Source organism: Myotis nattereri, assembly GCF_964212035.1.
Source record: "Myotis nattereri genome assembly, chromosome: X".
NCBI lineage: Eukaryota > Metazoa > Chordata > Mammalia > Chiroptera > Vespertilionidae > Myotis > Myotis nattereri.
The window spans coordinates 106,868,265-106,875,906 of record NC_138078.1 but is presented as its reverse complement, the minus strand read 5'-3'; positions in this window follow the sequence as shown (position 1 = coordinate 106,875,906).

Below are 7,642 nucleotides of genomic sequence, written 5' to 3'. Positions count from 1 at the left end.
TGAATCCATCAGAAGAGAATTTAATATAAAAAGCAACATCAGAGTACTGAAAGATAGAAGGTATTACTAAGGTATTACAGACATAGTAACATCAGGAAACAGTAACACCTCCTCAGGCTGGGAACTATTAAGCCAGGTGGACTTAGTAGAGGATTCCTTGATGAGAAAACACATTAGTAGTATTTGAAAAGGACAGCCCAGGTCAGATAGTGAGATAGGGGGACTATCTAAAGCTAATCCATCCCCTGTATTCTACCACCATTATTACAACCCTAGTTGAAATCATTATCATTTCTTGTCCTAACTCATTGAGTAGGACCCTACCTGGTATCCTTTTTTGCACATTAGTTCAGAAACAGATCAACCTCTCTATCCATGATTGAAAAGTATATATTTTTTTTACATTTTTATACCTATTTTTAGTTTTATGTTTTTTAACTATAGTTTACATTAAATATTATTTTGTATTAGTTTCAGATGTACAGCATAGTGGTTAGACAATCATGTACTTTACAGAGTGGTCCCCCTGATCAAATTATACAGCTTCATGGCTTAAAATTCTTAAATGGATTCTTTCTACACATGAAAAACCAAATCCAAACTTTTTCCCATGGCCTACAAGAGCCTGTATGACCCAACTCATGCCCATCTCTCTTGCCTGATTTCATAGCTTTTTCTCCCTTAATCTCTAATTTTCAGCCACATTGACCCTTTAGCTCTTCAGATATGCTATAATTCATTCTGCTACACTGTCGTTGCACACACTGTCACTGTCTTTCTTTCTTATATCTGGTTAACACTCACCCATCCATCAAATCTTTAATCAAAACTCAGTTCCTCAAGTTCTATTGGCTTCCTTCCTATGTCCTTTCAGGACAGCACTCTTTTCTCATAGCAGGCACCGCTGTTTATAATTACACACTTGTTTGACTAAATCGGTCTCTCCCATTAGACTGCAACCTCCTGGCTGGCTGAACCACATTCATCTTGTTTACTATTATATGTCCTGCTTGTCGCACATTGCAGGTGATCAACATGCCTATGATATTTTTGAGTGAATAAATTAATGGATTTCTATAAGGACAACAGCTGAGTGTGATTCCCACTGCTCAGCACAGTGCTATACATTTAGTAGGTACTCAATAAATGTTCGTTAGAATATCAATGGGCCTGAAACCAGAGCAAGCTGGATTATTTTCCTATCCAATTGTCAGGGGTGACCATAAATGTGTTTGCAAATGCCTCTTCCTTGATTTTGTTCAGGTAAGTAAATGATTGTTTACTAGAGCAGGTCTTATATGCAGATCTTAAAGTATGAGATGAGCAAAAAATGTTAGTTTCTAAAAAACTGATCCAAAATTCCCCTCCTCAACCCACATTTGTATGTGACCAGCAGCACAAATAAAAAATTCTTACTCTACGAAGCAAAACTGATAAGATTGTGATGATGTATTCCTCCAATAAGAAGCATGGAGATGACATGCTACTTATAAATTCCTTTATAATTTATTATTTTTTACATAAAAGCCAAAAGGCCAATTTACATCAATTTGTCAATGAGACCACATCATTGAATCAATTTTTCAGTGTACTTTTTCCTCATGGTTCCTTGAAACACCTTCATAAAGATTCAAGGATTTTTGCCATTTGAAAAATAAGATGTGGGCAATCTTGGAATACTAGAATTGCCAGACTGCTACCTTTATGTATAAACCCAATTAAATTTGGATCATTAAAAGTGATCACAGGAAAATTAATTCACACTAGTGTTAATACTCACTTTTAATTGATGCTTACTCTATGTCAGGAACTGAGTTAAGTGTTTTGCAATTATCATCTGTAACCCTTACAACAGTTTTATGGGGTAGGCATTTTTACATATAGGAAACCTGAAGCTTAAAGATGATAAGGTACTTCCTTGAGTAACAATTTGAATCAGCTCTTTTGTTACAAAGACAGTGTTATTGTTTGTTGGTTTTCCAGTCATGTACTCATAGATTTCTTAGTAATTTGACTTCTGCCTCACCCTCCTCTTGTCAATTATCCCACTCCATAAAACAATGCTTATTTTTGCCTCTCCTTGTCACTGCTTTGGGGATCTACTTCCCCTATGAATGATTATACTAAAGAATTATTTTGAACACTCAGAGACATGATCTCATCATGGATGGATTTTAATTTCATGTTGTTGTCCTGGCAAGACAGTAGATTACATGTGTCTCTTTCACAGTAAACATTTTGGAAAAGAAAGTAAACAGTGTGGTTCAGTGGAAAGAGCTCATGTCTGGGATTCTAGTTCCAAGTCCTCCACAAACTAGGTGTATTATCTTAGGCAAACCACTTAATTTAAAATTTGAATAAGCTGAATATCTTCTAACTCTAAACTTCTCTGGGAATATGATTTTTCTTGTAACTGAATTTCACCTTTGAAATTCAACAAAAGAGTTATGAAATAAAATCATTGCCACCTTATTCTGGGCACTGAGCAAAAAATAAAGTTAGCAATCTTTTCTCCATCGCCATCTACACAACTCATTGAAGGACTAGAATTCAGAAGTAATAGTATCCTAATATAATAATAACAATCCCTCCTTCCCTTTTCTAACCATGGCATGATGCAGCCTAATTACATGGTAAATAAGAGGATGGGAGTCATATAAAAGCATAGAGTCTAGTATATAAAATTTTCTTAGTAAATTTTTGTTGAACTAATAAATGGATACTGTTGAATCTACCTCATCCACACTGGTTTGAAATGTCACACGTTTTCTAAATAGAAATTTGGTAGCTCATAGACTTCCATTCCAGTGGCCACAATCAATCAGGATATCTGCATATTTCTGACAGTTGGTGTCTCTAGTCTAGACAAAGATTCATAAAGCAACAGTATATTCAAGATAGGAGTGATCTAACATTAAGAAACAAAGCAAAAATGAGCCCAAGTAAATAAGATATCATCTCCGTGAGGATAATACCAATGTCTATTTTGTTCAACATTACTAGTATATCCCCAATACTTAGCACAGTATCTTAAACACAGATTATCAGTAAATATTTATTGATTTTGTGCAGTATAGCTATATTATCTGTCTCCTCATTGATCATCAAGATTGATTTGATATGTATAGGTAAGAAGAATACTTGAGTAATCAAAGAAGAGAAATACATTTCTCTTTAAAAACTGTACACAGAGATTCTATACGATAGAGTAGAATTAATTAACTTCTATAAAGATGCAGAGTAAATATTTTATGCTTTTTGAGTCATACAGTCTCTGTCTCAATGACTCAACTCTGCCATTATCGCACTGAATTGGCCATAGACAATATATAACAAATGGGCATGCCGTGTTCCAATAAAACTTTATTTATGAGAACAAGAGGAAGTCTGCAGTTCACCTATGAACAGCAGTTCCCTGATTTTTAGTATAGAGGAATTTACAAAGTAACTATAATTTGTAATCTAATTTCTTTAATCTATACCTGCAGTTCTTACTATTTTGGTCTCAGAACTTCTTTATACTCTTAAAAATTATTCAGGACTTCAAAAAGCTTTTTTGTTTATATGGGTTATAACTATCAGTATTTACCATATTAGAAATTAAAACTGTGAAATTTAAAATATATTTATTTTAATGAACTTAAACAATAATACACCTATTACATATTAAAATAAATAACATTTCATGAAAGGAGATTATATTTTTTAAAATAAAAAATAGTGCCGTAACCAGTTTGGCTCAGTGGATAGAGCGTCAGCCTGAAGACTGAAGGGTCCCAGGTTTGATTCCGGTTAAGGGCATGTACCTTGGTTATGGGCGCATCCCCAGTGGGAGGTGTGCAGGAGGCAGCTGATCGATGTTTCTCTCTCATCAATGTTTCTAGCTCTCTATCCCTCTCCCTTCCTCTCTGTAAAAAATCAATAAAATATATATTGAAATAAAAATAGTGAGGAGAATGTCATTGTTTCACATTTTGGCGACTCTCTTATATGTATGACTTGATAGAAGGCAACAAGATTTTCACATCTGCTTTTGTATTCAGTCAGTTGTTTGGCTGAAGTATATGAAGAAAATCTAACCTCACACAGATATATAAGTGGAAGAGAAAGGTATTGCACATCCCCTGAAAGGGACTCAGGGACCGCTAGGCCTCCTCACATTAGTTTGACAACTGCTGTTTCAAATCTATGAAGTAGCAAATGGAAAAATAGGCAAACAGGTGTCTTTGAATGTGATTGTATCTTGGCTACAATAATGCTTTTTTAGGAGTCTATTATTTCCTACTCACATCCTTACCTCTCACTCCCCACATCACTACCGCACTAAAAATGGCACATCTCACTTATTAACAACTAGAGGCCCGGTGCACGAAATTCATGCACAGAGTGGGGGTTCCCTCAACCCACTCCAATCAGGAACCCCCCAGGGGATGTCCCACAGGGATTGGGCCTAAACCGGTGGTTGGACACCCCTCTCACAATCTGGGACCGCTGGCTCCTAACCACTCACCTGCCTGCCTGCCTGATTGCCCCTAACTGCCTCTGCCTGCCTGCCTGATTTCCCCTAACTGCCTCTGCCTGCCTGCCTGATCACTCCTAACTGCTTTCCCATGCCAACCTGATCTCACTCCCAACTGCCTTTGCCTGCCTGATCACCCATAACTGCCCTCCCCTGCTGTCCTGATCTTGCCCCCAATGGCCCTTCTCTGCCAGCCTGATCTCGCCCCTAACTGCTCTCCCCTGCTGGCCTGATCACCCGTAACTGCCTCTGCCTGCCTGATCACCCCTAACTGCCCTCCTCTACCAGCCAATTTGGTTCTGATCGGTCAGTTTCTATGCCAGTCAGCATCTCTGGACCTATCAATGGGGCCTGATCAGAAAGGTGGGCCTGATCAGCCACCTGGGTGGAGGCCTGGAAAGAAATGGAGGCATGGCTGTTGGCCAGGCTGGGAGAGAAAGAGAGGCAAATTCTGATCAAAGGCTGCCACAGAGGCTACAGACCCTGCCTCTCTCTCTCTGCAGGCCTCTCTCTGGGACTGATCCGCAGCCCCCTACGCAGTCAGTGCTGGGTCAGGGCACCCTCAGTGGCCCCAGTCAATGCTGGGTCTCCACAGAAACCCAGCACTGACTTCCAGTCTGGTTGAGCCTTCCATGGTAATGGTTGTTATGAACCTGGCTCTTTATTATATACATACTTCAAGAGTTTTTACCCTCAGTACAATCGGGCCTCTGAAATGACCTGGTAGAAAGCAAGAGAGCATAGATCCCTAAATAAGACTCTGAATCAGTAGTAGTCAAGGCTTTAGATCAACATGCAATGATAGACAAGAGCTAAACAACTTGAAATCAGAAAAGCCTGGAGTTTAAGGGGGAAGAAATGGGGAGACAACAAGCATTTATTATTAGCACTATGACTTGTTTTATGAATGTGAGCTAATAACAACCACAAGAGAGAGGTATTATCATTCTAATTTTTCAGAGTAGGGAATGGATACTCAGAAAGGTAACCTACCTTGTTCAAAGTTATACAGTTCTTGAGGGCAAAGCCTATTTTCTTTCTTCTGTATCACACTGGCACCAGACATTCAGTCTATGTTTGGAAAACAGACAAGCCATGTCTTAGATGTTAGGAAGTTTTGAAACATTGGGAATTTCATATGGTTTGGGAGGAGTTTCTTCTAATTTCTGAATAACTGACATCAAGGGGAATGGGCTAATTGTATCAAGATATAAATACTCACAACCTGGGCCCTCACCTGTACAATAAAGACATTGGATCAAATGATTACTTATATTTTCTTCCTATTCTAATGTTCTATAAATTGGTAAGGCATAAATCTAATCTATATATAAAACCCTAATATGCAAATAGATCAAACAGCAGAACAACTGAACAACGGAACAACTGGTTTTTATGATGTGTGCTGACCACCAGGGAGCATGTGCAGAACATGGCGGGCAATGGCAGCAGGCAACAGAGTGTGGAACATGGTGGGCATCGGCTGTGGTGGGATGGTGGAACAGGTGAGCGGGAGCACCAGACCAAGGCAGGGTGCCAGTCACTGTCATCGGGGCAAGCCTGTGGTGGTTACTGGTGCTTGAGTGTGCTGCCAGCACCAGCCCCACTCGCACCTACTGCCGGATCCCAGAGCCAGCCCCAATCACTCGGCACCATCATCAGGTGCGAGCAGTGGCTGCTGGCCCTGATTGACCCTCAAGGTTTCTCCACCTCCCTTGCTCCTGAAAGGTGACCAGCAGCCACCTCTTGCACCCACTGCCAGTGATGGCCCCGCTCGCACCCACTGCCAGTGATGGCCCTGCTCGCACCCACTGCTGGCGCCGGCCCCAATTGCTCCATGCCATCAGCAGGTGCAAGCAGGGCCGACACTGTCAGCACATAGGAGTAGTAGCAGCAGGAGAGGGGCTGCCAGCAGACAGGGGACTGGGGGCCGAGGCAGGAGGGGCCATGCGAGGGTGTGGAGGTTGAGCTGAAACCTGCCCCTGTGCCCACGGCAGCCTCGTAGCCTATAGTGCCTTTCAAGGTGCACAAATTTGTGCACTGGGACCCTAGTGTATACATAAAGTGTCTGACCAAGAACTTACAGAGGTCCCACTAAGGTAGGAGCCAATATCAAGGCCTGAGCCTACAGCTATAAACTCTTATATGGATACAGTGGTTTAGAAAATGAGAGAAAGGAATTATCGTTTATTGAGTGCCTAGGATGTGCCAGGCACAATGCTAGGTATTGCTTTCTACTTTTGATTTAGCAGGGAGAGAGAGAGAGATGTAGCTATAGATCCACTGCTAATCCCAGCATTTTGTTGGTAAGAGTTCACTGAACACGTTCTAGGTTCAGATAGTTTTAAACAGTGCTGAGGGAGTTAAAAATATCAAAAATAAAAGTGTAATTATTGACTATATTGTTGTTATGCTAATTATGTATACCCTTTGTACTTTATGAAGAAACTTTGTAAATGGTAAATGTCCATTTGAGATGGACTAGAAATAGACCATTTTATTCATAGGAAATAATATAATAGGTGAGTAATGAATTTAATTCAAACACAAGATAGGAAGAAGCAAATTAAAAAGTGTCAATAAGTAGGGACAGGGAAGAATGAAATTCACCAACGCTCAGAAGAAGAGATAGAGAGACACCTCTGTTTGTGAGAATCATTAAAAGAACACATTCATTCAGAGTGTTCAGAGATACCCTGCATTTATAATTCAGAGAAGATAGAGGAGTATTCAAGCAAAAGCAAAGAGGCAGGAATTAAGCAGTCTTGTAATTCTCAGTCAGGATGGGAAGTTTCTGACCATTTTCAATCATGTCAAGTATCTCTTGAAGGTCTTGCTTGCCAGATGAGTGACTTACCCCCAAAAATTCAATAAAAATAAATGATAGCATATATATATATATATATATATATATATGTGTATATATATATATATATATATATATATATATATATATATATATGCCTAAACGACCTTTACAATAAAACAACCAGAACAACCGGTCGCTGTGATGCACACTGACCACCAAGGGGCAGACGCTCAACACAGGAGTTGCCTCCAGCTCTGATCACCCCGATTGCCCAATTAGGGCCAGGCCCCCAGGCTGTGACAGGCAACCAGGGG